Source organism: Arachis stenosperma, chromosome 9 (genome assembly GCF_014773155.1).
Source record: "Arachis stenosperma cultivar V10309 chromosome 9, arast.V10309.gnm1.PFL2, whole genome shotgun sequence".
NCBI lineage: Eukaryota > Viridiplantae > Streptophyta > Magnoliopsida > Fabales > Fabaceae > Arachis > Arachis stenosperma.
In genome coordinates, this window is record NC_080385.1 from 112,970,462 (window position 1) to 112,997,815 (window position 27,354).

The following is a 27,354-nucleotide window of genomic DNA, read 5'->3' on the forward strand; positions in this document are numbered from 1 at the left end:
TGTTGAGGTGATTGGTGAATGGGTGAAGAAGAAGGGAGAGAGTGTTGGGGTTGGTGGGGATCCTGTGGGGTCCACAGATCCTGAGGTGTCAAGGAAAAGTCATCCCTGCACCAATTGGCACTCAAAATCACGTTTTGAGGCATTTCTGGCGTTAAACGCCGGGCTGGTGCCCATTCCTGGCGTTTAACGCCAGGTTCTTGCCCTTTTCTGGCGTTTAATGCCAGTCTGGTGCCCCTTTCTGGCGTTAAACGCCCAGAATGGTGCCAGACTGGGCGTTAAACGCCCATCTGCTAGGCTTACTGGCGTTTGAACGCCAGCAGCATCTTCCTCCAGGGTGTGCTGTTTTTCTTCCTGTTTTTCATTCTGTTTTTGCTTTTTCAATGGATTTTGTGACTTCTTATGATCATCAACCTACAAAAAACATAAAATAACAAAAGAAACTATATAAAATATAATCATTGGGTTGCCTCCCAACAAGCGCTTCTTTAATGTCAGTAGCTTGACAGAGGGCTCTCAATGAGCCTCACAGATACTCAGAGCAATGTTGGAACCTCCCAACACCAAACTTAGAGTTTGAATGTGGGGGTTCAACACCAAACTTAGAGTTTGGTTGTGGCCTCCCAACACCAAACTTAGAGTTTGACTGTGGGGGCTCTGTTTGTCTCTGATTTGAGAGAAGCTCTTCATGCTTCCTCTCCATGATGACAGAGGGATATCCTTGAGCCTTAAACCCATAGGATTTTTCATTCACTTGAATGATCAGTTCACCTCTATCAACTTCAATCACAGCCCTTGCTGTGGCTAGGAAGGGTCTGCCAAGGATGATGGATTCATCCATGCACTTCCCAGTCTCTAGGACTATGAAATCAGTAGGGATGTAATGGTCTTCAACTTTTACCAAAACATTCTCTACAAGTCCATGAGCTTGTTTTCTTGAGTTGTCTGCCATCTCTAGTGAGATTCTTGCAGCTTGTACCTCAAAGATCCCTAGCTTCTCCATTATAGAGAGAGGCATGAGGTTTACACTTGACCCTAAGTCACACAGAGCCTTCTTGAAGGTCATGGTGCCTATGGTACAAGGTATGGAAAACTTCCCAGGATCTTGTCTCTTTTGAGGTAATTTCTGCCTAGACAAGTCATCCAGTTCTTTGGTGAGTACAGGAGGTTCATTCTCCCAAGTCTCATTTCCAAATAACTTGTCATTTAGCTTCATGATTGCTCCAAGGTATTTAGCAACTTGCTCTTCAGTGACATACTCATCCTCTTCAGAGGAAGAATACTCATCAGAGCTCATGAGTGGCAGAAGTAATTCCAATGGAATCTCTATGGTCTCATTTTGAGCCTCAGATTCCCATGGTTCCTCATTGGGGAACTCATTGGAGGTCAGTGCACGCCCATTGAGGTTTTCCTCAGTGGCGTTCACTGCCTCTTCTTCCTCCCAGAATTCGGCCATGTTAATGGCTTTGCACTCTCCTTTTGGATTTTCTTCTGTGTTGCTTGGGAGAGTACTAAGAGGGAGTTCAGTAACTTTCTTGCTCAGCTGTCCCACTTGTCCTTCCAAATTCCTAATGGAGGACCTTGTTTCATTCATGAAACTTTGAGTGGTTTTAATTAGATCAGAGACCATGGTTGCTAAGTCAGAGGGGTTCTGCTTAGGATTCTCTGTCTGTTGCTGAGAAGATGATGGAAAAGGTTTGCTATTGTTAAACCTGTTTCTTCCACCATTATTATTGAAACCTTGTTGAGGTCTCTCTTGATTCTTCCATGAGAGATTTGGGTGATTTCTCCATGAAGAATTATAGGTGTTACCATAGGGTTCTCCTAGGTAATTCACCTCTTCCATTGAAGGGTTCTCAGGATCATAAGCTTCTTCCTCAGATGAAGCCTCCTTAGTACTGTTTGGTGCATTTTGCATTCCAGACAGACTTTGAGAAATCAAATTGACTTGTTGAGTCAATATTTTATTCTGAGCCAAAATGGCGTTCAGAGTGTCAATCTCAAGAACTCCTTTCTTCTGACTAGTCCCATTGTTCACAGGATTCCTTTCAGAAGTGTACATGAATTGGTTGTTTGCAACCATTTCAATTAGCTCTTGAGCTTCTGTAGGCGTCTTCTTCAGATGAAGAGATCCTCCAGCAGAGCTATCCAAAGACATCTTGGATAGTTCAGAGAGACCATCATAGAAAATACCTATGATGCTCCATTCAGAAAGCATGTCAGAAGGACATTTTCTGATTAATTGTTTGTATCTTTCCCAAGCTTCATAGAGGGATTCTCCATCCTTCTGTCTGAAGGTTTGGACTTCCACTCTAAGCTTACTCAATTTTTGAGGTGGAAAGAACTTTGCCAAGAAGGCATTGACTAGCTTTTCCCAAGAGTCCAGGCTTTCTTTAGGTTGAGAGTCCAACCATATTCTAGCTCTGTCTCTTATAGCAAAAGGGAATAGCATCAGTCTGTAGACCTCAGGGTCAACCCCATTAGTCTTGACTGTGTCACAGATTTGCAAGAACTCAGCTAAAAACTGATGAGGATCTTTCATTGGAAGTCCATGGAACTTGCAATTCTGTTGCATTAGAGAAACTAATTGAGGCTTAAGCTCAAAGTTGTTTGCTCCAATGGCAGGGATAGAGATGCTTCTCCCATAGAAGTCAGGAGTAGGTGCAGTAAAGTCACCCAGCACCTTCCTTGCATTGTTTGCATTGTTGTTATTTTCGGCTGCCATGAGTTCTTCTTCTTTGAAGAATTCGGTTAGGTCCTCTAAAGAGAGTTGTGCTTTGGCTTCTCTTAGCTTTCTCTTCAAGGTCCTTTCGGGTTCAGGGTTAGCTTCAACAAGAATGCCTTTGTCTTTATTCCTGCTCATATGAGAGACAAGAAAATATGGAATCCTCTATGTCACAGTATAGAGATTCCTTGAGGTGTCAGAGGAAAAGAAAAGTAGAAGATAGAAGTAGAAAATTCGAACTTATCAAAGAAGATGGAGTTCGAATTTTGCATTAAGGAATAGTGTTAGTCCAAAAATAGAAGGATGTGAGAAGGAGGGAAGTAATTTTCAAAAATTAAGTAAAAGATTTTGAAAACATTTTGAAAAACACTAATTGATTCTCAAAAACTAAGAATAGAAAAAGAATCAAGTGATTTTTGAAAAAGATTTGAAATTAGAAATCAAAAAGATATGATTGAAAACTTATTTTGAAAAAGATGTGATTAAAAAGATATGATTTGAAAACAATTTTTAAAAGATATGATTTGAAAACAATTTTAAAAGATATGGTTTGAAAACAATTTTAAAAGATATGATTTTAAAAATTAATGACTTGCCTAACAAGAAAAGATATGATTTAAACATAAAACCTTCCTCAACAGAAAAGGCAAAAAATGTTCAATCAAATCATTAATTGTTAGTAAGTATCTTTGAAAAAGGAAAGAAATTGATTTTGAAAACATTTGATTGAAAATATATGATTTGAAAAAGATTTGATTTTGAAAAACTTTGAAAACTTGAAAAAAATTGATTTTGAAAACAAAATCTTCCCCCTTTGCCATCCTGGCGTTAAACGCCCAGAATGGTGCACATTCTGGCGTTTAACGCCCAAACTACTACCCTTTTGGGCGTTAAACGCCCAGCCAGGCACCCTGGCTGGCGTTTAAACGCCAGTCTGTCTTCTTCACTGGGCATTTTCGAATGCTCAGTTTTTTTCTGTATAATTCCTCTGCTGTATGTTCTGAATCTTCAATTCTCTGTATTATTGACTTGAAAAGACACAAATTAAAAATATTTTTGGATTTTTAATAATGAGGAATAATAAAAATGCAATTAAAATCAAATAACAATGCATGCAAGACACCAAACTTAGCAGTTTGTATATATGGGAAACAACAAAACACTCAAGTCAATAGAATTCAAAGATCAAAACAAGAAAATCATCAAGAACAACTTGAAGATTAATGAAGACACATGCATGAATGCAGTAAGAACAGAAACATGCAATTGACACTAAACTTAAGATGAGACTCTAGACTCAAACAAGAAATATTTTTGGATTTTATGCTTTTGTAATTTTTTTTTTGTTATTTTTCGAAAATTAGGTGAAAAGGAAAATAAAGGTATCAAAATTCTTAATGAGAATTCCAGGAATCATGCAATGTTAGTCTAAAGCTTTAGTCTAAAGGAATTAGACATAGCTAGCTAAGCTTCAGCAGAACATTGCATTCAAGAGCTAAATTGATGATGATCAATCAGCTTTGGTGATGATAAGAACATCACCTTTAAACACTAGAATTCATTCTTAAGAACTCTGAAGAAAAATACCTAATCTAAGCAACAAGATGAACTGTCAGTTGTCCATACACAAGAACAATCCCCGGCAACGGCGCCAAAAACTTGGTGCACGAAATTGTGATCAATACTTTTACACAAAACAATCCCCGGTAATGAATCCCAAAAACTTGGTGCTCAATACCATGGCATAACACAACTTCGCACAACTAACCAGCAAGTGCACTGGGTCGTCCAAGTAATACCTTACGTGAGTAAGGGTCGATCCCACGGAGATTGGTGGTATGAAGCAAGCTATGGTCACCTTGTAAATCTCAGTCAGGCAGACTCAAATGGATATGGTGATGAACGAAAATAACATAAAAGATAAAGATAGAGATACTTATGTATATCATAGGTGTAAGAGCTTCAGACAAGCGTATGAAGATGCCTTCCCTTCCGTCTCTCTGCTTTCCTACTGCCTTCATCCAATCCTTCTTACTCCTTTCCATGGCAAGCTCGTGTAGGGTTTCACTGTTGTCAGCAGCTACCTCCCATCCTCTCAGTGAAAGCAATTGCATATGCTCCGTCACAGCATAGCGGAATTCATCTGTCGGTTCTCAATCAGACCGGAATAGAATCCATTGATTCTTTTGGCGTCTGTCACTAACGCCCCGCCTCAGGAGTTGAAGCACGTCGCAGTCATTCAGTCATTGAATCCTACTCAGAATACCACAGACAAGGTTAGACCTTCCGGATTCTCTTGAATGCCGCCATCAAGTCCTGCCTATACCACGAAGATTCTGATTAAATAATCCAAGAGATATTCACTAGAGCCTTGGTTGCTTATAGAACAAAAGTGGTTGTCAGTCACCTTGTTCATGAGTGAGAATGATGATGAGTGTCAATCATCACCTTCATCAAGTTGAAGAACAAGTGATATCTTGGAACAAGAACAAGCGGAATTGAATGGAAGAACAATAGTAATTGCATTAATACTCGAGGTACAGCAGAGCTCCACACCTTAATCTATGGTGTGTAGAAACTCCACCGTTGAAAATACATAAGAACAAAAGTGATCATTGGTTTCGGCCCCAGAGAGGGAACCAGAAGAACCAAGATCTGATCTAAGAACTAGATGTCCGAAGATAGATAATACAATAGTAAAAGGTCCTACTTATAGAAAACTAGTAGCCTAGGGTGTACAAAGATGAGTAAATGACATAAAAATCCACTTCCGGGCCCACTTGGTGTGTGCTTGGGCTGAGCAATGAAGCATTTTCGTGTAGAGACTCTTCTTGGAGTTAAACGCCAGCTTTTATGCCAGTTTGGGCGTTTAACTCCCAATTAGGTGCCAGTTCCGGCGTTTAACGCTGGAATTTCTGTAGGTGACTTTGAACGCCGGTTTGGGCCATCAAATCTTGGGCAAAGTATGGACTATCATATAATGCTGGAAAGCCCAGGATGTCTACTTTCCAACGCCGTTGAGAGCGCGCCAATTGGGCTTCTGTAGCTCCAGAAAAGCCACTTCGAGTGCAGGGAGGTCAGAATCCAACAGCATCTGCAGTCCTTTTCAGTCTCTGGATCAGATTTTTGCTCAGATCCCTCAATCTCAGCCAGAAAATACCTGAAATCACAGAAAAACACACAAACTCATAGTAAAGTCCAGAAAAGTGAATTTTAATTAAAAACTAATAAAAATATAATAAAAACTAACTAAAAGATACTAAAAACATACTAAAAACAATGCCAAAAAGCGTATAAATTATCCGCTCATCACCTCCCATGGAGCGCTCTTTTATTGTCACTAGCTTGACATTGGGGATTTCTTTCATGGTGGTTGGTGCTTGTAGTGCCTCAACTTGTCTCCCCTGACTGTGATCCTCCTCTTTGTTCTCTGGTGTTCAATTTCAGCGTGCTCTAATGAGAGTATGTTGCTAACAGTGTAATAGTCATCAGTCTGTTGGCTTGCTCCCAGCTGTTGATATATCAGTTGCACTTTGTCACCTTTGGAATCTTCCTGTTCTTCCAACCCCTTTTTGTTTTGTTTCTGCGTTTCATCCTTTCTTTTGTTGATCTTTCTTCTCTGGCCATAGGCTTACCTTGGGAATCTCTATTCTCAGTGGCTAATACTCCAATATTCTCTTGGACTTCTTCATCAGTCTGCACAATCTTTTGCCTTGGGATGTTGCTGTAAATCACCTTGTCACTCTCTTCCTTTAACTGTGATTCTTCCTTGTCAAGTTCCATATAGTCTCTCTTCTCATTACTAAACTGTGCTTCTGGTAACACCTTCAGAGTGACACTCTTATCATGCATTCTGAGAGTTAATTCTCCTTCCTCCATGTCTATGATAGCCCTAGCAGTGGCCAAGAATGGCCTTCCCAGTATAATAGAGTCACCATCATCCTCATCTGAATCTAGAACCACAAAATCAGCAGTGTATATGAAATTGTCCACCTTGACCAAAAGGTTTTCAATCACACCCGTGGGGTATACCATTGACTTATCTACCAGTTCTAGAGACATCTGTACCGGTTTAACTTCCTCTATACGCAGTTTTCTCACCAAGGAAGACGGTATTAAGTTAATACTTTCTCCTAGATCGCACATTGCTTTAGTGATGGTCAATCCCCCAAAGGTGCAAGGCAACAAGAAGCTCCTTGGGTCCTCAAGCTTAGGAGGAAGCCCTTTTTGAATCAAGGCCCTGCATTCCTCAGTAAGCAGTATGGTTTCTTTCTCATCCCAACTTCTTTTCTTATTGATAAGCTCCTTCAAGAACTTGGCATACAGAGGCATTTGCTCAAGTGCTTCAGCCAAGGGAATATTGATCTCCAGCTTCTTGAAGATTTCCAAGAATTTGTGAAAATATTGGTCCTTAGTTTTTTTGTTGAACCTTTGGGGATATGGCAGTGGAGGTGTGATGCTCTTTTCTACTTGCTGCTGTCCCTGAGTCACTTCTTTTAAACTGTGTGGTTGGTTGTCCTTCTCTTTGAGTTTCTCAGTGCTCTTGCTTGGCATCACTTCTTAATCCTTGGCTTCATCTGCCTTTGTTTGCTCCTCCTCTTCTGTTGGCCTCTTACTGCTTGCTGCTTGCTTCTTTGTAGTGTCATTGTTGCTCATCAATGTTCTCCTGCTTCTTAATTGTATTGCCTTGCATTCCTCCTTAGGATTTGGGATTGTGTTACTGGGCAGTGAGCTTGAAGGTCTCTCAGTAGAAATTTGCTTGGAGATTTGCCCGATCTGCCTCTCTAGGCTCTTCATGGAAGCTTCATGGTTTTTGGTTGTCATTTCCTGGTGTTTCAACATTTTGTCTATCAAGGTCTCCAAGTTAGTGAGTCTTTGGGATTCAGGTGGTGCTTGTGGTGGGTTGTGAGATGTGAGTGGTGGATGGTAGGCATTTTGGTTGGTGGGTTGGTTATTGGATTGGTACTGGTTGAGGTTGGGGTGGTTGTTTTGAGATTTTCTGTAAGTGTTTTGGTTAGTTTGCTACTGGTTATAGTTTTGATTGTTTCTTGAATTATTTTGGTTTGAGTTCCTCTGCCATGTTTGTTGGTTTTGGTTGTGACTATCTCTCCATCTGAGGTTGGGGTGATTCTTCCATGAGGGGTTGTAAGTATCACCATAGACTTCATTTGGACTAGAATGCATGTACTGGACTTGTTCTTGCTGTTGCTCCTCTTGAATTTCTTCATTCTGCCCCAATGTGTTTGATGGTTGGCTAGTGTTAATTGCTGCAACTTGGAGGCTATCAATCCTCTTAGTCATTTGCTCAAATTGTTGTTGAATTTGCTGCTGCATTATTTTGTTTTGAGCCAAGATTGAATCCACTCCTTCTAGCTCCATTACTCCTCTCCTTTGTGATGGTTGGCGGTTTCTTTGATGAGCGAAGAAATATTGGTTGTTAACCACCATATCAATGAGATTTTGAGCCTCCTCTGCAGTTTTCATGAGTTGCAAAGAACCTCCAGCTGAATGATCCAAAGCTTCCTGGGATTTCAATGTTAAGCCCTCATAGAAATTCTACAGCTTATCCCACTCAGTGAACATTTCAGGAGGACATTTCCTCGTTAGAGCCTTGTATCTCTCCCATGCCTCATGGATGGGTTCAGCCTCCATTTGTGTAAATATTTGTACCTCTGTCTTCAACCTTATGATCCTTTGAGGTGGATAAAATTTGGCAAGGAACTTGGTTACCAAATCATCCCAATTGTTGATGCTGTCTCTTGGAAAAGATTCCAACCATTGAGTGGCCTTGTCCCTGAGAGAAAATGGGAATAGCAATAGCTTGTAGCTGTCAGGAGGCACACCATTAGTTTTGACAGTGTTACAAATCCTCAAGAAAATGGACAAGTGTTGGTTGGGGTCTTCAAGTGGTCCTCCACCAAAAGAGCAATTATTTTGAACCAAAGTGATGAGTTGTGGCTTTAGTTTAAAATTGTTTGCATTGACATTTGGAGCTAAGATGCTGCTTCCACAGTGTCTGGGATTTGCAAAAGTATAGGAGGCCAAAACTCTCCTCTGGGGTGGGTTGTTATTGTTGTTGTCTGCTCCACCTGGTGGATTGGTTGAATGTTCCTCCATATCTTGGAATTCTTCTTCGGATTCCTCTTCTCCAACAATATTTTTCCCCCTTTCAGCTCTTCTTAACCTCCTAAGAGTTCTTTCGTCTTGTTCATGAAAGGTGGGTGTGGTTCTCCTTGTACCTGACATACAAGCAGAACATAAGAAACGCACAAACCAGTGATACTTCAATCTACTGCTAGAATGAAGTTTTAGTTAGCTTAAGCAAAAATTCAAACAGTTAGTGGGTTAATAAAAAATTAAAGAAAAAGTGCTTGATCTTGATCTCCACTTCACTTAATCATTGTCAATCTAATCAATCCCTGGCAACGACGCCAAAAACTTGATGTGCGGAAAATGTTCCGACACAAAACTCACCGGCAAGTGCACCGGGTCGCATCAAGTAATAATAACTCACGGGAGTGAGGTCGATCCCACAGGGATTGAAGGATTGAGCAATTTTAGTTTAGTGGTTGGTTTAGTCAAGCGAATCAAGAATTGGTTGAGAGATTTGTGATTAACAGAATTTAAATTGCATGGAAAGTAAAGGGAATGGGTAAATTGCATGAAATTAAAGAGAACTGAAATTTAAAGTGCTGAATCTTAAAGAACAGGAAATTAAATGGCAGAAACTTAGAACGCAAGAAATGTAAATTGCAGAATCTTAAATTGCATGAAATGTAAATGGCTTGAATTATAAAGGGAATTGGGAATTGGATTTACAGAAATTAAACAAGGAAAAGTAAATTGTCACAAACAGAGAAGTAGAAGATAACTTGGATTGAATCGGATCTAAAAACAGAAATGTAAATGAGATTGAAAAGCATTAAACAGAGAATGTAAAATTGGAATTCAGATCTCAGGACCCAAGAGACTAGATAACCAAGTCTAGATCTCAATGCCTTCCTAGATCCACCAAGAACAATTTCAAAGGAAATGAAGATTGCAGAGAAAGTAGATGAAGAAACAATTAACCGAAACAGAAATTCAATTGTGCAGTAAAATTAAACAAGATCCCAAGGTGAGATTGAAACAGAAGTTCTTCAATTCTCCATCCAAGATCCGAAGCAAGAAAAGTAAAGAGTATTCAAGCAAGAACAAGGAAGAAGAGAGATCAATTCTCTTCCCAAATTCCCTTGAATTAAAACAACAATGCTAAAATGTAAAGTGAGCTCTCTACTAAGTGTACTACGAATTCTCCAAGGGAAAACTCTCTATGAAAACTAAAAAGAAAAGCTCTCCTTAAAACTTAAATCCTAAGCTATTTATACACTTTCTTCAAATGGTCTTCAAGCCTTGAATTGGGCCTTTGCTCTTGATGGAATTGGGTTGATAGAGGCCTTGGTTGATTGCTCTTGGAGTTGGGGAGAGAACCAAAGTGAACCGGGTTTGGAATCATGAAAGCTTGAGTAAAAGTTTGAGTAAAAGTTTGAGGCAAACTTTTACTCAAACTTTTTACATCAGCCACCCCATCCTTGCTGCTACCAACGTTTGAGCCAAAGTTTGGGGTCAAACTTTTGCTCAAACGTTGGCCCCCTTATGCACACTCATGGCGCCAACGTTTGCCAAAAAGTTTGAGGCAAACGTTGGCGCAAACTTTTGCTCTCCAGGGTGTTGATTTGTGAGGCCAACGTTTGCCAAAAAGTTTGAGGCAAACTTTTGCTCAAGCTTTTTGCTCCCTGGTTCGTTTTCACTTATTCCAAAAGTTTGAGCTAAAGTTTGAGGCAAACTTTTGCTCAAACTTTTTGTTCTCTCTTCCTCCTAGCCATTCCTTCTTGCTTCAACCTTTCTCCAAGCTTTCTTCACCTATCATTAATCAACCAAACACATCAAAGCTATGCTCAAAATCATGAGATATTCATTCTTTCATAATATATGATAATAATGGCATAAAACCTCATGAAATTGCATTAATTCATCTATGGTTGATTAAATCAAAAGACACATAAAAATCTACCCAATTGGCTTGCTTATGGCTCAAGAAAGTGCATAATTCAATTGAAAACAAAAGAAAAAGGCTAGTGAAACTAGGCTAAGATGACTTGTCATCAGTACCCCCCCCCCCCCAACATTGCACGCTACAAGAGAATCCACACAAGGCCTCAATGCTCAGCTCAACTTGTGAGCTGAGCATCCTCCTGGAACCAAATTCTTCATGGGCTGAAAATTGAATTAAAAATCCAACTTAATTCATTTCTTCACCAAATCAAAAGCCCATCCAAATTCCAAAATCCAAGAATAGAAAGTGTATAAATAGGAGCTAGTTTGATGTAATTAGGACCTCTAGAATCACTTTTGAATTTTCCTTTTTACTTTCATTTTCATTTTAAGCTTTGACTTTTGAATTTAGATCTTGGAGAATTAGGAAGGAGAATTGATCTCTCTTCTTCCTAGTTCTTGCTTGAGCACTCTTTAATTTTCTTGCTTTGGATCTCGGGTGAAGAATTGAAGAATTTCTGCTTCAATCTCACCTTGTGATCTCTTGTTTTACATTTCTGCATAATTGAATTTCAATCTCTATTTACTGCTTCATCTTCTACTCTTTCTGCAATCTACTTTCCTTTATTTCTTTTGTAATTGTTCTTGTTGGATCAAGGAAGGATTTGAGACCTAGACTTGTTATCTAGTCTCTTCCACTCCTGAGATCTTTAACCTCTTTTAAATTGCTGCAAATTAAGCATTGCTCATTTTCTGTTCTTAAAGTTTCAAAGCATTCTTACTCTTCTGTTTGAGATCTACTTTAATTCAATTCATCTTCTACTTGTCTGTTCCTTGCAATTCACTTGTTCTTTTTTAAATTCTGCAATCCCAATTCCCAATCCCTTTTATTAATTCAAGCAATTTACATTTCTTTCACTTTAAGTTTCAGTCATTTATATTTCTTACAATCTAAGTTTCTGCTCTTTATATTACTTGCATTTTAAGATTCAGCTTCTTTACTTTTGATTGCTCTTTAATTTACTGCAATTGCCCTTCTCCCTTTACATTTCAAGCAATTTAGCTTCTGTCAATCACAAATCACACAACTCAACTTTTATTTGCTTGACTAAATCAACCACTAAGCTAAAATTGCTCAATCCTTCAATCCCTGTGGGATCGACCTCACTCCCGTGAGTTTTATTACTTGATGCGACCCGGTGCACTTGCCGGTGAGTTTTGTGTCGGATCGTTTTCCGCACATCAAGTTTTTGGCACCGTTGCCGGGGATTGAAATAGATTGACAATGATTAAGTGAAGTGGAGGTCTAGATCAAGCACTTTTTCTTTTCTGTTTCTTTAATTTTTAATTAACCCACTAATTGTTTGAAGATTTGCCTCTATTAACACACTAACTGTTTGAAATTTTGTCTCAACTAACTGCACTCAATTTTCAAAAAGTATCACTGTGTGTTCCTTGTATTGGTTTGCATGTCATAGGAAAGAAGAGAGGTTCCAAATTCTGAGGGTCAAGATGAACAGACTATCAGAAGGTTAAAAAGAGAAGTCAGAGGGAAGGCTATTGTTGAAGAAGAAATCTATGCGGAAGAAGAATATCATGACATGAAGCCACAACTCATTACACTAATCAAGAACAATTGTTCCTATGGTGGAAATCCATTGGAGGATCCTAAGCAGCACATATCCACTTTTCTGAAGACTTGTGGTGCTGACAAACCCGATGGTATAGATCAGGACACCTATAAGCTCTTGTTATTCCCCTTCTCACTAAGGGATGAAGCTGCACAATGGCTTGAAACCTTTCCCCAAGGAAGTATCACTAGTTGGGACGATTTGGTTACCAAATTTCTAGCCAAATTTTCCTCATCCCAACAGATCATCAAGCTGAAAGAGGGGGTACATCCATTTATACAAGGAGGGGAAGAACCACTCTTCAAAGCATGGGAAAGATATAAGAAAGCAAGTGACAAAGTGGGTCTCCAAGCTTTCTATGAAAGATTAACCCCAGAAACAAGAGAAGCGGTGGACTACTTCTCAGATGGCTGGTATGCGAAATTGTGATCATCAATGGTGCCATCAACATGGTACGCTCATTGCAATCTCAACTCTTTATCACAACTCCGCACAACAAACCAGCAAGTGCACTGGGTCGTGCAAGTAATAAACCTTACGCGAGTAAGGGTCGATCCCACGGAGATTGTTGGTATAAAGCAAGCTATGGTCACCTTGTAAATCTTAGTCAGGCAGACTCAAATGGGTATGGGTGATATATGAATAAAACATAAAGATAAAGATAGAGATACTTATGCAATTCATTGGTGTGAACTTCAGATAAGCGAATGGAGATGCTTGGTCCCTTCCGTCTCTCTGCTTTCCTACTGTCTTCATCCAATCCTTCTTACTCCTTTCCATGGCAAGCTTATGCAAGGGTTTCACCGTTGTCAGTGGCTACCTCCCATCCTCTCAGTGGAAATATTCAACGCACCCTGTCACGGCACGGCTATCCATCTGTCGGTTCTCAATCAGGCCGGAATAGAATCCAGTGATTCTTTTGCGTCTGTCACTAATGCCCCGCCCTCAGGAGTTTGAAGCACGTCACAGTCATTCAATCATTGAATCCTACTCAGAATACCACAGACAAGGTTAGACCTTCCGGATTCTCATGAATGCCGCCATCAGTTCTAGCCTATACCACGAAGACTCTGATCTCACGGAATGGCTGGCTCGTTTGTCAGGCAAGCGCTCGGTTGTCAGGCGATCAACCATGCATCGTGTATCAGGAATCCAAGAGATATTCACTCAATCTAAGGTAGAACGGAGGTGGTTGTCAGTCACACGTTCATAGGTGAGAATGATGATGAGTGTCATGGATCATCACATTCATCAAGTTGAAGAACAAATGATATCTTGGAACAAGAACAAGCTGAATTGAATAGAAGAACAATAGTAATTGCATTAATACTCGAGGTACAGCAGAGCTCCACACCTTAATCTATGGTGTGTAGAAACTCCACCGTTGAAAATACATAAGAACAAGGTCTAGGCATGGCCGTGAGGCCAGCCTCCCAAAGAGGGTTCAATCATAAAAACATGATCAAAAGATTGAAAATACAATAGTAAAAGGTCCTATTTATAGGGAACTAGTAGCTTAAGAATTACAAAGATGAGTAAATGACATAAAAATCCACTTCCGGGCCCACTTGGTGTGTGCTTGGGCTGAGCAATGAAGCATTTTCGTGTAGAGACTCTTCTTGGAGTTAAACGCCAGCTTTTGTGCCAGTTTGGGCGTTTAACTCCCACTTTGGTGCCAGTTCCGGCGTTTAACACTGGGAAATCTGAAGGTGACTTTGAACGCCGGTTTGGGCCATCAAATCTTGGGCAAAGTATGGACTATCATATATTGCTGGAAAGCCCAGGATGTCTACTTTCCAACGCCGTTGAGAGCGCGCCAATTGGGCTTCCGTAGCTCCAGAAAATCCACTTCGAGTGCAGGGAGGTCAGAATCCAATAGCATCTGCAGTCCTTTTCAGTCTCTGAATCAGATTTTTGCTCAAGTCCCTCAATTTCAGCCAGAAAATACCTGAAATCACAGAAAAACACACAAACTCATAGTAAAGTCCAGAAAAGTGAATTTTAACTAAAAACTAATAAAAATATACTAAAAACTAACTAGATCATACTAAAAACATACTAAAAACAATGCCAAAAAGCGTATAAATTATCCGCTCATCACAACACCAAACTTAAGATGTTGCTTGTCCTCAAGCAACTAAAAATCAAATAAGATAAAAAGAAGAGAATATGCAATGAATTCCAAAAACATCTATGAAGATCAGTATTAATTAGATGAGCGGGGCTTTTAGCTTTTTGCCTCTGAATAGTTTTGGCATCTCACTCTATCCTTTGAGATTCAGAATGATTGGCTTCTTTAGGAACTCAGAATCCGGATAGTGTTATTGATTCTCCTAGTTAAGTATGATGATTCTTGAACACAGCTACTTTATGAGTCTTGGCCGTGGCCCAAAGCACTCTGTCTTCCAGTATTACCACCGGATACATACATGCCACAGACACATAATTGGGTGAACCTTTTCAGATTGTGACTCAGCTTTGCTAGAGTCCCCAATTAGAGGTGTCCAGGGTTCTTAAGCACACTTTTTTTTGTCTTGGATCACAACTTTATTTCTTTCTTTTTCTTTCTTTTTCTCTTTCTCCATTTTTTTTCGTTTTTTTTTTCTTTTTTTTCGCTTCTCCCCGTTTTTTTTTTGTATTCACTGCTTTTTCTTGCTTCAAGAATCATTTTTTTTTATGATTTTTCAGATCCTCAGTAACATGTCTCCTTTTTCATCATTCTTTCAAGAGCCAACATTCATGAACCACAAATTCAAAAGACATATGCACTGTTTAAGCATACATTCAGAAAACAAAAGTGTTGCCACCACATCAAAATAATTAATCTGTTATAAAATTCAAAATTCATGCAATTCTTCTCCTTTTCAATTAAGAACATTGTTTATTTAAGAAAGGTGATGGATTCATAGGACATTCATAACTTTAAGGCATAGACACTAAGACACTAATGATCATAAGACACAAACATAGACAAACATAAGCATGAAAATTTTGAAAAACAGGAAAATAAAGAACAAGGAGATTAAAGAACGGGTCCACCTTAGTGATGGCGGCTTGTTCTTCCTCTTGAAGGTCTTATAGAGTGCTTGAGCTCCTCAATGTCTCTTCCTTGTCTTTGTTGCTCCTCTCTCATGATTCTTTGATCTTCTCTAATTTCATGGAGGAGGATGGAATGTTCTTGGTGCTCCACCCTTAGTTGTCCCATGTTGGAACTCAATTCTCCTAGGGAGGTGTTAATTTGCTCCCAATAGTCTTGTGGAGGAAAGTGCATCCCTTGAGGCATCTCAGGGATCTCATGATGAGAGGGGTCTCTTGTTTGCTCCATCCTTTTCTTAGTGATGGGCTTGTCCTCATCAATGAGGATGTCTCCTTCTATGTCAACTCCTACTGAATAACAGAGGTGACAAATAAGATGAGGAAAGGCTAACCTTGCCAAGGTAGAGGACTTGTCCGCCACCTTATAGAGTTCTTGGGCTATAACCTCATGAACTTCTACTTCTTCTCCAATCATGATGCTATGAATCATGATGGCCCGGTCTAGAGTAACTTCGGACCGGTTGCTAGTGGGAATGATTGAGCGTTGGATAAACTCCAACCATCCTCTAGCCACAGGCTTGAGGTCATGCCTTCTTAGTTGAACCGGCTTTCCTCTTGAATCTCTCTTCCATTGGGTGCCCTCTTCACAAATGTCAGTGAGGACTTGGTCCAACCTTTGATCAAAGTTGACCCTTCTCGTGTGAGGATGTTCATCTCCTTGCATCATGGGCAAGTTGAATGCCAACCTCACATTTTCCGGACTAAAATCTAAGTATTTCTCCTGAACCATTGTAAGCCAATTCTTTGGGTTCGGGTTCACACTTTGATCATGGCTCTTGGTGATCCATGCATTGGCATAGAACTCTTGAACCATTAAGATTCTGACTTGTTGAATGGGGTTGGTGAGAACTTCCCAACCTCTTCTTCGAATCTCATGTCGGATCTCCGGATATTCACTCTTTTTGAGTTTGAAAGGGACATCGGGGATCACCTTCTTCAAGGCCACAACTTCATAGAAGTGGTCTTGATGCACCCATGAGATGAATCTCTCCATCTCCCATGACTCGGAGGTGGAAGCTTTTGCCTTCCCTTTCCTCTTTCTAGAGGTTTCTCCGGCCTTGGATGCCATAAATGGTTATGGAAATACAAAAAGCAACATTTTTACTACACGAAACTTAAAAAGTTTGCTCGTCCTCGAGCAAAAGAAGAAAGAATAGAGGAGAAGAAGAAGAAAATGGAGGAGATGGAGGAGGTTGTGTGGTTCGGCCAAAAGGGGGAAGAAGTAGTGTTTAGGGTGTGTGAAAATGAAGGAGGGAAGATGGGTTTATATAGGGGTGAAGGGAGGGGTAGGGTTCGGCCATTATGGGTGGGTTTGGGAGGGAAAGTGGTTTGAATTTGAATGGTAAGGTAGGTGGGGTTTTATGAAGGATGGATATGAGTGGTGAAGAGAAAGATGGGATTTGATAGGTGAAGGGTTTTTGGGGAAGAGGTATTGAGGTGATTGGTGAAGAAAGAGGATGGTGGGGTTGGTGGGGATCCTGCGGGGTCCACAGATCCTGAGGTGTCAAGGAAAAGTCATCCCTGCACCAAATGGCATGCAAAAATGCGTTTTGAGCCAATTCTGGCGTTAAACGCCGGGCTGGTGCCCATTTCTGGCGTTTAACGCCAAGTGCTTGCCCTTTTCTGGCGTTTAACACCAGTCTGGTGCCCCTTTCTGGCGTTAAACGCCCAGAATGGTGCCAGACTGGGCGTTAAACGCCCATCTGCTAGCCTTACTGGCGTTTAAACGCTAGCAAGTCCTTCCTCCAGGGTGTGCTGTTTTTCTTCCTATTTTTCATTTTGTTTTTGCTTTTTCAATAGATTTTGTGACTTCTCATGATCATCAACCTACAGAAAACATAAAATAACAAAGGAAAATAGATAAAATATGACATTGGGTTGCCTCCCAACAAGCGCTTCTTTAATGTCAGTAGCTTGACAGAGGGCTCTCATGGAGCCTCACAAATGCTCAGAGCAATGTTGGGACCTTCCAACACCAAACTTAGAGTTTGAATGTGTGGGTTCAACACCAAACTTAGAGTTTGGTTGTGGCCTCCCAACACCAAACTTAGAGTTTGACTGTGGGGGCTCTGTTTGACTCTGATTTGAGAGAAGCTCTTCATGCTTCCTCTCCATGGTGACAGAGGGATATCCTTGAGCCTTAAACACAAAGGATTCTTCATTCACTTGAATGATCAGTTCACCTCCATCAACATCAATCACAGCCTTTACTGTGGCTAGGAAGGGTCTGCCAAGGATGATAGATTCATCCATACACTTCCCAGTCTCTCGGACTATGAAATCAGCAGGGATGTAATGGTCTTCAATCTTCACCAAAACATCCTCTACAAGTCCATAAGCTTGTTTTCTTGAATTGTCTGCCATCTCTAGTGAGATTCTTGCAGCTTGCACCTCAAAGATCCCTAGCTTCTCCATTACAGAGAGAGGCATGAGGTTTACACTTGACCCTAAGTCACACAGAGCCTTCTTGAAGGTCATGGTGCCTATGGTACAAGGTATGGAGAACTTCCCAGGGTCCTGCCTCTTTTGAGGTAATTTCTGCCTAGACAAGTCATCCAATTCTTTGGTGAGCAAAGGGGGTTCATCCTCCCAAGTCTCATTTCCAAATAACTTGTCATTTAGCTTCATGATTGCTCCAAAGTATTTAGCAACTTGCTCTTCAGTGACATACTCATCCTCTTCAGAGGAGGAATACTCATCAGAGCTCATGAAAGGCAGAATCAAGTCCAATGGAATCTCTATGGTCTCATTTTGAGCCTCAGATTCCCATGGTTCCTCATTGGGGAACTCAGTGGAGGCCAGTGGACGTCCATTGAGGTCTTCCTCAGTGGCGTTCACTGCCTCTCCTTCCTCTCCAAATTCGGCAATGTTGATGGCCTTGCACTCTCCTTTTGGATTTTCTTCTGTATTGCTTGGGAGAGTACTAGGCGGGAGTTCAGTAACTTTCTTGCTCAGCTGTCCCACTTGTGCCTCCAAATTCCTAATGGAGGACCTTGTTTCAGTCATGAAACTTTGAGTGGTTTTGATTAGATCGGAGACCATGGTTGCTAAGTCAGAGTGGTTCTGCTTAGAATTCTCTGTATGTTGCTGAGAAGATGATGGAAAAGGCTTGCCATTGCTAAACCTGTTTCTTCCACCATTATTGTTGTTGAAACCTTGTTGAGGTCTCTGTTGATCCTTCCATGAGAGATTTGGATGATTTCTCCATGAAGAATTATAGGTGTTTCCATAGGGTTCTCCCATGTAATTCACCTCCTCCATTGAAGGGTTCTCAGGATCATAAGCTTCTTCTTCAGATGAAGCATCCTTAGTACTGCTTGGTGCATTTTGCATTCCAGACAGACTTTGAGAAATCAAATTGACTTGTTGAGTCAATATCTTGTTCTGAGCCAGAATGGCATTCAGAGTATCAATCTCAAGAACTCCTTTCTTCTGACTTGTCCTATTGTTCACAGGATTCCTTTCAGAAGTATACATGAATTGGTTATTTGCAACCATTTCAATGAGCTCTTGAGCTTCTGTAGGCGTCTTCTTCAGATGAAGAGATCCTCCAGCAGAGCTATCCAAAGACATCTTGGACAGTTCAGAGAGACCATCATAGAAAATACCTATGATGCTCCATTCAGAAAGCATGTCAGAAGGACATTTTCTGATTAATTGTTTGTTTCTTTCCCAAGCTTCATAGAGGGATTCTCCATCCTTTTGTCTAAAGGTTTGGACTTCCACTCTAAGCTTACTCAATTTTTGAGGTGGAAAGAACTTTGCCAAGAAGGCATTGACTAGCTTTTCCCATGAGTCCAGGCTTTCTTTAGGTTGTGAGTCCAACCATGTCCTAGCTCTGTCTCTTACAGCAAAAGGGAATAGCATAAGTCTGTAGACCTCAGGGTCAACCCCATTAGTCTTGACAGTGTCACAGATTTGCAAGAATTCAGCTAAGAACTGACGAGGATCTTCCAATGGAAGTCCATGGAACTTGCAATTCTGATGCATTAGAGAAACTAATTGAGGCTTAAGCTCAAAGTTGTTTGCTCCAATGGCAGGGATAGAGATGCTTCTCCCATAGAAGTCGGGAGTAGGTGCAGTAAAGTCACCCAGAACCTTCCTTGCATTGTTGTTGTTTTCGGCTGCCATGGGTTCTTCTTCTTTGAAGATTTCTGTTAGGTCCTCTACAGAGAATTGTGCCTTAGCTTCTCTTAGCTTTCGCTTCAAGGTCCTCTCAGGTTCAGGGTCAGCTTCAACAAGAATGTCTTTGTCTTTGTTCCTGCTCATATGAAAGAGAAGAGAACAAGAAAATGTGGAATCCTCTATGTCACAGTATAGAGATTCCTTGAGGTGTCAGAGAAGAAGAAAATTAGAAGGAAGAGGTAGAAGAATTCGAACTTAATCAGATAGAGTTCGAATTGTGCATTGAGAAGGAGAGGTACTCCATAAATAGAAGGATGTGAGAAGAGAGGAAGAAATTTTCGAAAATTAAGTGAAAGATTTTGAAAACATTTTGAAAAATTGATTGATAATTTTCGAAAACTAAAAGTGGGAAAGAAATCAAGTGATTTTTGAAAAAGATTTTGAAAAAGATATGATTGAAGACTGTTTTTGAAAAAGATGTGATTTAAAAGTTATGATTTGAAAAACAATTTAAAAAGATTTGATTTTAAAAATTAATGTCTTGCCTAACAAGAAAAGATATGATTCAAACATTAAACCTCTCTCAACAGAAAAGGCAACATACTTGAAATGTTGAATCAAATCATTAATTGTTAGCAAGTATCTTTGAAAAGGGAAAGAAATTGATTTTGAAAAAGATTTGATTGAAAAGATTTGATTTGAAAAAGATTTGATTTTGAAAAACTTTGAAAACTTGGAAAAAATTGATTTGAAAACAAAAACTTCCCTCTTGTGCCATCCTGGCGTTAAACGCCCAGAATGGTGCACATTCTGGCGTTTAACGCCCAATGCACTACCCTTTTGGGCGTTAAAGCCAGATTTCCTTCTTCACTGGGCGTTTTGAACGCCCAGCTTTTTCTGCATAATTCCTCTGCTGCATGTACTGAATCTTCAGTTCTCTGTATTATTGACTTGAAGATAGAACCAAGATCAAATAAACAATGCATGCAAGACACCGAACTTAAAATAAGACACTAGACTCAAACAAGAAACATAAAATGTTTTTTTTTGGTTTTTATGATTTTGTAATTTTTTTGTGCTTTTTCGAAAATTATATAAAAAAAAGAAAATAAAGGTTTCAGAATTCTTAATTAGAACTCCAGGAATCATTGCAATGCTAGTCTAAGACTCCGGTCCAGGAATTAGACATGGTTTCACAGCCAGCCAAGCTTTCAAAGAAAGCTCCGGTCCAAAACACTAGACATGGCCAATGGCCAGCCAAGCCTTAGCAGATCATTGCTTCAACAGCAAGGTTGATAGAAATCAACAAGCTCTTGTGATGATAAGTTGAAACCTCGGTACAATAAGATTAGACATGGCTTCACAGCCAGCCAGATTTCAACAGATCACCATGAAACTCTAGAATTCATTCTTAAAGAAATTCAGAAAAAAAATACCTAATCTAAGCAACAAGATGAACCGTCAGTTGTCCATACACGAAACAATCCCCGACAACGGCGCCAAAAACTTGGTATGCAAAATTGTGATCATCAATGGCGCCATCAACATGGTACGCTCATTGCAATCTCAACTCTTTATCACAACTCCGCACAACTAACCAGCAAGTGCACTGGGTCGTCCAAGTAATAAACCTTACGCGAGTAAGGGTCGATCCCACGGAGATTGTTGGTATGAAGCAAGCTATGGTCACCTTGTAAATCTTAGTCAGGCAGACTCAAATGGGTATGGGTGATATATGAATAAAACATAAAGATAAAGATAGAGATACTTATGCAATTCATTGGTGTGAACTTCAGATAAGCAAATGGAGATGCTTGGTCCCTTCCGTCTCTCTACTTTCCTACTGTCTTCATCCAATTCTTCTTACTCCTTTCCATGGCAAGCTTATGCAAGGGTTTCACCGTTGTCAGTGGCTACCTCCCATCCTCTAAGTGGAAATGTTCAACGCACCCTGTCACGGCACGGCTATCCATCTCTCGGTTCTCAATCAGGCTGGAATAGAATCCAGTGATTCTTTTGCGTCTGTCACTAACGCCCCGCCCTCAGGAGTTTGAAGCACGTCACAGTCATTCAATCATTGAATCCTACTCAGAATACCACAGACAAGGTTAGACCTTCCGGATTCTCTTGAATGCCGCCATCAGTTCTTGCCTATACCACGAAGACTCTGATCTCACAGAATGGCTGGCTCGTTTGTCAGGCGAGCGCTCGGTTGTCAGGCGATCAACCATGCATCGTGTATCAGGAATCCAAGAGATATTCACTCAATCTAAGGTAGAACGGAGGTGGTTGTCAGTCACACGTTCATAGGTGAGAATGATGATGAGTGTCACGGATCATCACATTCATCAAGTTGAAGAACAAATGATATCTTGGAACAAGAACAAGCTGAATTGAATAGAAGAACAATAGTAATTGCATTAATACTCGAGGTACAGCAGAGCTCCACACCTTAATCTATGGTGTATAGAAACTCCACCGTTGAAAATACATAAGAACAAGGTCTAGGCATGGCCGTGAGGCCAGCCTCCCAAAGAGGGTTCAATCATAAAAACATGATCAAAAGATTGAAAATACAATAGTAAAAGGTCCTATTTATAGGGAACTAGTAGCTTAAGAATTACAAAGATGAGTAAATGACATAAAAATCCACTTCCGGGCCCACTTGGTGTGTGCTTGGGCTGAGCAATGAAGCATTTTCGTGTAGAGACTCTTCTTGGAGTTAAATGCCAGCTTTTGTGCCAGTTTGGGCGTTTAACTCCCACTTTGGTGCCAGTTCCGGCGTTTAACGCTTGGAAATCTGAAGGTGACTTTGAACGCCGGTTTGGGCCATCAAATCTTGGGCAAAGTATGGACTATCATATATTGCTGGAAATCCCAGGATGTCTACTTTCCAACGCCGTTGAGAGCGCGCCAATTGAACTTCTGTAGCTCTAGAAAATCTACTTCGAGTGCAGGGAGGTCAGAATCCAACAGCATCTGCAGTCCTTTTCAGTCTCTGAATCAGATTTTTGCTCAGGTCCCTCAATTTCAGCCAGAAAATACCTGAAATCACAGAAAAACACACAAACTCATAGTAAAGTCCAGAAAAGTGAATTTTAACTAAAAACTAATAAAAATATACTAAAAACTAACTAGATCATACTAAAAACATACTAAAAACAATGCCAAAAAGCGTATAACTTATCCGCTCATCAATGGCCTACTCAAAGCGACAACAACCGCCCAAGGAACTGCAAGTTTCAATGACAAAGGAGTCAACAATCAACACTCATTTGAGAAACCACAGAATGCAATTTCAGAAAAGGAAGTGATGAATCTTGAAGGAGTGAAGGCAGTCATGAATCAAAACAAGCAACTACACCATCAAACTCAGCAACAACTGGAGCTGATAGCTAGAAAAATTGATTGTCTATATTCTGCTACAGTGAATGCACAATTTCCACCATGGAAGCCACATTCTTATCTAAGAATGGGGGAGTACCAACATCAAGAACAAAGAAGTTTCAACCATGGCAAATTCATGAACACAAACAACCAAAATCACCTATCCAATAATGCCAATCAAAACCAATGCTCACAAAACATGCACCCTCAATCTCATAACAACTCACAAAACCAACAGAATACCTCTGTACCACACACATTTTACCCACACAATACATGTGGAATTCCTTCGCAAGGTTTTCCACAGCCACCAGTCCATCTCATACATTTAAACCACTCTCAGAGGATCACTAACTTGGAGATCTTAATAGAGAGAATGATGAAGCACCAAGAGGTGACAACAAAGAACCAGGAAGCTTCAATCAGAAGAATTGAGAGGCAGATGGAACAACTAGCTAAGCACTTTACAGAAACGGGTGAGAAGAGGGCAAACACTTTCCCCAAAGCCACTGAAGACAACCTGAAAGATAATGAAAAAGTTGCTAGGTGGGAGAAATGGAAAACAATCATAGAAGGAAGTGAGAAGGCTATGGAAAAAGAAACAATCATCAAAGAGAAGCACCATAGAGAAGTTCCTCAAGAAGAAATAGAGGAAAGAAAGCCCATAGTGAGAGGAGGAGACCAAAGGCAACATAATTTTCAACTTCCATGATCAACAGAATGGAGGATGTCAAGTTAGTGACAATAAAGAAGCGCTTGTTGGGAGGCAACCCAACCTGAGGCAGTTTTCTTTTCGTAGCTATTTTAATAAAAAGGTTAATTAGCTTTATCTATATTGCAAGAAGCTAAGTTTGGTGTTGTACACCAAAACAATATAAGGGAGAATGAAGTATTCTAAGTTTGGTGTTCCACCAAAATCCCATCATAAAACGTATTCTCACCTCCTGCATAATGCTAGCTTCAAGCATTTTGTTAAACTAGTTAACTATTTTGCTATTTCCTAGTTTTCAGTTTTGTTACTTTTAGCAAAGAAAAAAAGAGTTCACATATGGTTAGTTTGATGCATGAGAACCACTGGCAAGGTACTAAGTTTGGTGTTCCCACACCAAAGTAAGTTCATAAGCCCACAAATAATTAATGCATGCTAACCGTTTTTCAAGTGCTTGGGGAACAAGCAACTTTTAATATCACTGCAGAGCATCATACAAGCTTTTGGAAAAATTAAGCATCATCAATCAAAGAGATGAAAGAGGAATGTGAAGACCAGCAATGATGATGATGAGGATGGAGAAAACAAGTAAACTCCAAAAGGTTGTATTATTAAGTGATCATTTTACATCAGATATTGCTGTGATTAAAAGTGATTTTACACCTCTGTTTGTTTGCATAGTATAGTTTTTCTGTAATTCAATAATTGAGATGCTTGAATAATCACAACCCTATACTCTCCAAACTTGCTTGCACTCAATTTCTCAAGAAGGCATCACATGACAGTTCTTTGAAAAGAAGGATTGAGGAATTAAACAATTTTGAGGCAAGTAAAAGATTAGGAGAAGTGGTGGTTCTAGTTGTGTGATTATGCATTGAGGTTGCATGCTTATAAAAACTTGCATGGGAGCTCATAGGCAGGACATAGAGTTCAAAGAAGTATTGTGGATATTCTCAAACATTTATTGATCCAAGAAGCAGCAAACAAAAGAAAATATAAAAAAACAACAAAAAGAACATGGCCCAAGGCTCTGAGCATCAATTACTAGGCAGAAAAAAAAAGAAGAAACAAAAACTCAAAGAGTTGTTATCCTAGTAAATGCTTATGGTCGAATTGTGTCAAAGAGAGAGGCTTGAGCAAATAAATCCTTAGGGGTGCTTTAACACCTAATACCTTAAAACCAACTGGTTTAGGAGTATTGATTGAAAGCTTATCTAAGAGCCGCTTTGAGATATGACACTTAGAGTCAAGGCCAAAGCACATAAACTATAAGCTGCTTCAAGGTGATTACCTATAGAGAGATATCCATGATACCATTTGGATGAAAGTCCTAAGACCTAAGACTTCCAAGATGTGGGGACTAGTAAGCACTGAAACCCTTGCATGAGCATATAATTTAGAGTTCACCCCACTGTCACTTAATCACTTCACTCACATGATAGCACATATTATTCTTTAAATCCATTCTGATTGAAAGAACCTTTGAGCATAATTCTTTTCTTGCTTGGGGACAAGCAAGTTTTAAGTTTGGTATTGTGATGACAAGTCATCTTAGCCTAGTTTCACTTGCCTTTTTCTTTATTTTCATTAGGTTTTATGCACTTTCTTGCATTCTAAGTAAGTAATTTGGAATGAAAATGCATGACTTCTTTAAATCAAACAACCACCATTTAATTGATGCTAAATCATGAGGTTTGGGCTAAAAATTAATTGATTTTTAATGATTTATAAACCTTGTGAATTTGGTGATACTTTGATTGGTTGTTTTGATTTCTTGTAGGTGAAGAAAAGAAGAAAAGAAGAAACCATGGCTTAAGAAGTGTGATTCAAGGAAAAGAAAAGTGTGGCAAAGAACATAAGGAAGTGTGGCATATGAAAGGAGCACAAAGGAAAAATCCAAGGAGGCAATGTTTCAATGCTCTGCTCACTTTGTGAGCTGAGCACAATTTGAAGCAAAGAAATAAGGAAGGGAAAAACAATGCTCAGCTCACCAAGTGAGCATTATCGGGAATTCATCAAAATAAAATCAAAGGAAATAAGTTGCCAATGCTTGCTCCAAGGTTTGAACCCATGACCTAAGGGAAGGGGGGAAGCGCTCCTCAAAAAGAAAACAAACCAAAAAATGGCCAAATGCATCCTCCAAGGTTCGAACTCAGCACCTTGAGGAAGCAAGGATCAAGGGCACTACAAGGAACCCAAGGAAATTCCACCAGCGCATGCTTCCCTCAAGTTTCGAACCAAGGACCTCCCTTGGAAGAGCCAATGCTCAGCTCACTTAGTGAGCAGAGCACTACACTTGGTGGATCACTCAACACAAGACACGGACCAAGGGAGGGCAGCGCGCAACAAATAACACGGTCCAAGGAAGGAACGTGCGCACAAGGCCTCAATGCTCAGCTCAACTTGTGAGCTGAGCATTCCCCTGGTACCCCCCTCAACATTGCACGCTACAAGGGAATCCACACAAGGCCTCAATGCTCAGCTCAACTTGTGAGCTGAGCATCCTCCTGGAACTAAATTCTTCATGGGCTGAAAATTGAATTAAAAATCCAACTTAATTCATTTCTTCACCAAATCAAAAGCCCATCCAAATTCCAAAATCCAAGAATAGAAAGTGTATAAATACGAGCTAGTTTGATGTAATTAGGACCTCTAGAATCACTTTTGAATTTTCCTTTCTACTTTCGTTTTCATTTTAAGCTTTGACTTTTGAATTTAGAGCTTGGAGAATTGGGAAGGAGAATTGATCTCTCTTCTTCCTTGTTCTTGCTTGAGCACTCTTTAATTTTCTTGCTTTGGATCTTGGGTGAAGAATTGAAGAACTTCTGTTTCAATCTCACCTTGTGATCTCTTATTTTACTTTTCTGCATAATTGAATTTCAATCTCTATTTAATACTTCATCTTCTACTCTTTCTGCAATCTACTTTCCTTTATTTCTTTTGTAATTGTTCTTGTTGGATCAAGGAAGGATTTGAGATCTAGACTTGTTATCTAGTCTCTTCCACTCCTGAGATCTTCAACCTCTTTTAAATTGCTGCAAATTAAGCATTGCTCATTTTCTATTCTTAAATTTTCAAAGCATTTTTACTCTTCTGTTTGAGATCTACTTTAATTCAATTCATCTTCTACTTGTCTGTTCCTTGCAATTCACTTGTTCTTGTTTAAATTCTGCAATCCCAATTCCTAATCCCTTTTATTAATTCAAGCAATTTATATTTCTTGTACTTTAAGTTTCAGTCATTTATATTTCTTGCAATCTAAGTTTCTGCTCTTTATATTACTTGCATTTTAAGAATCAGCTTCTTTACTTTCGATTGCTCTTTAATTTACTGCAATTGCCCTTCTCCCTTTACATTTCAAGCAATTTAGCTTCTGTCAATCACAAATCACACAACTCAACTTCTATTTGCTTGACTAAATCAACCACTAAGCTAAAATTGCTCAATCCTTCAATCCCTGTGGGATCGACCTCACTCCCGTGAGTTTTATTACTTGATGCGATGATGAGCGGATAATTTGTACGCTTTTTGGCATTGTTTTTAGTATGTTTTTAGTATCTTTTAGTTAGTTTTTAGTATATTTTTATTAGTTTTTAATTAAAATTCACTTTTCTGGACTTTACTATGAGTTTGTGTGTTTTTCTGCAATT

General features: G+C 39.7%; 2 non-coding genes across 2 annotated transcripts; both read left to right on the forward strand.

Annotated features, from left to right (window-relative positions):
- The first annotated feature begins 2,209 nt into the window (after positions 1-2,209).
- LOC130953738 (small nucleolar RNA R71) lies at positions 2,210-2,317 on the forward strand. Its single transcript, XR_009075900.1, has one exon. It is a non-coding gene; the product is annotated as a small nucleolar RNA R71 (small nucleolar RNA).
- A 16,793-nt stretch (positions 2,318-19,110) lies between these two features.
- LOC130952742 (small nucleolar RNA R71) lies at positions 19,111-19,218 on the forward strand. The gene has a single exon (XR_009074919.1). It is a non-coding gene; the product is annotated as a small nucleolar RNA R71 (small nucleolar RNA).
- The last annotated feature ends 8,136 nt before the right edge of the window (positions 19,219-27,354 follow it).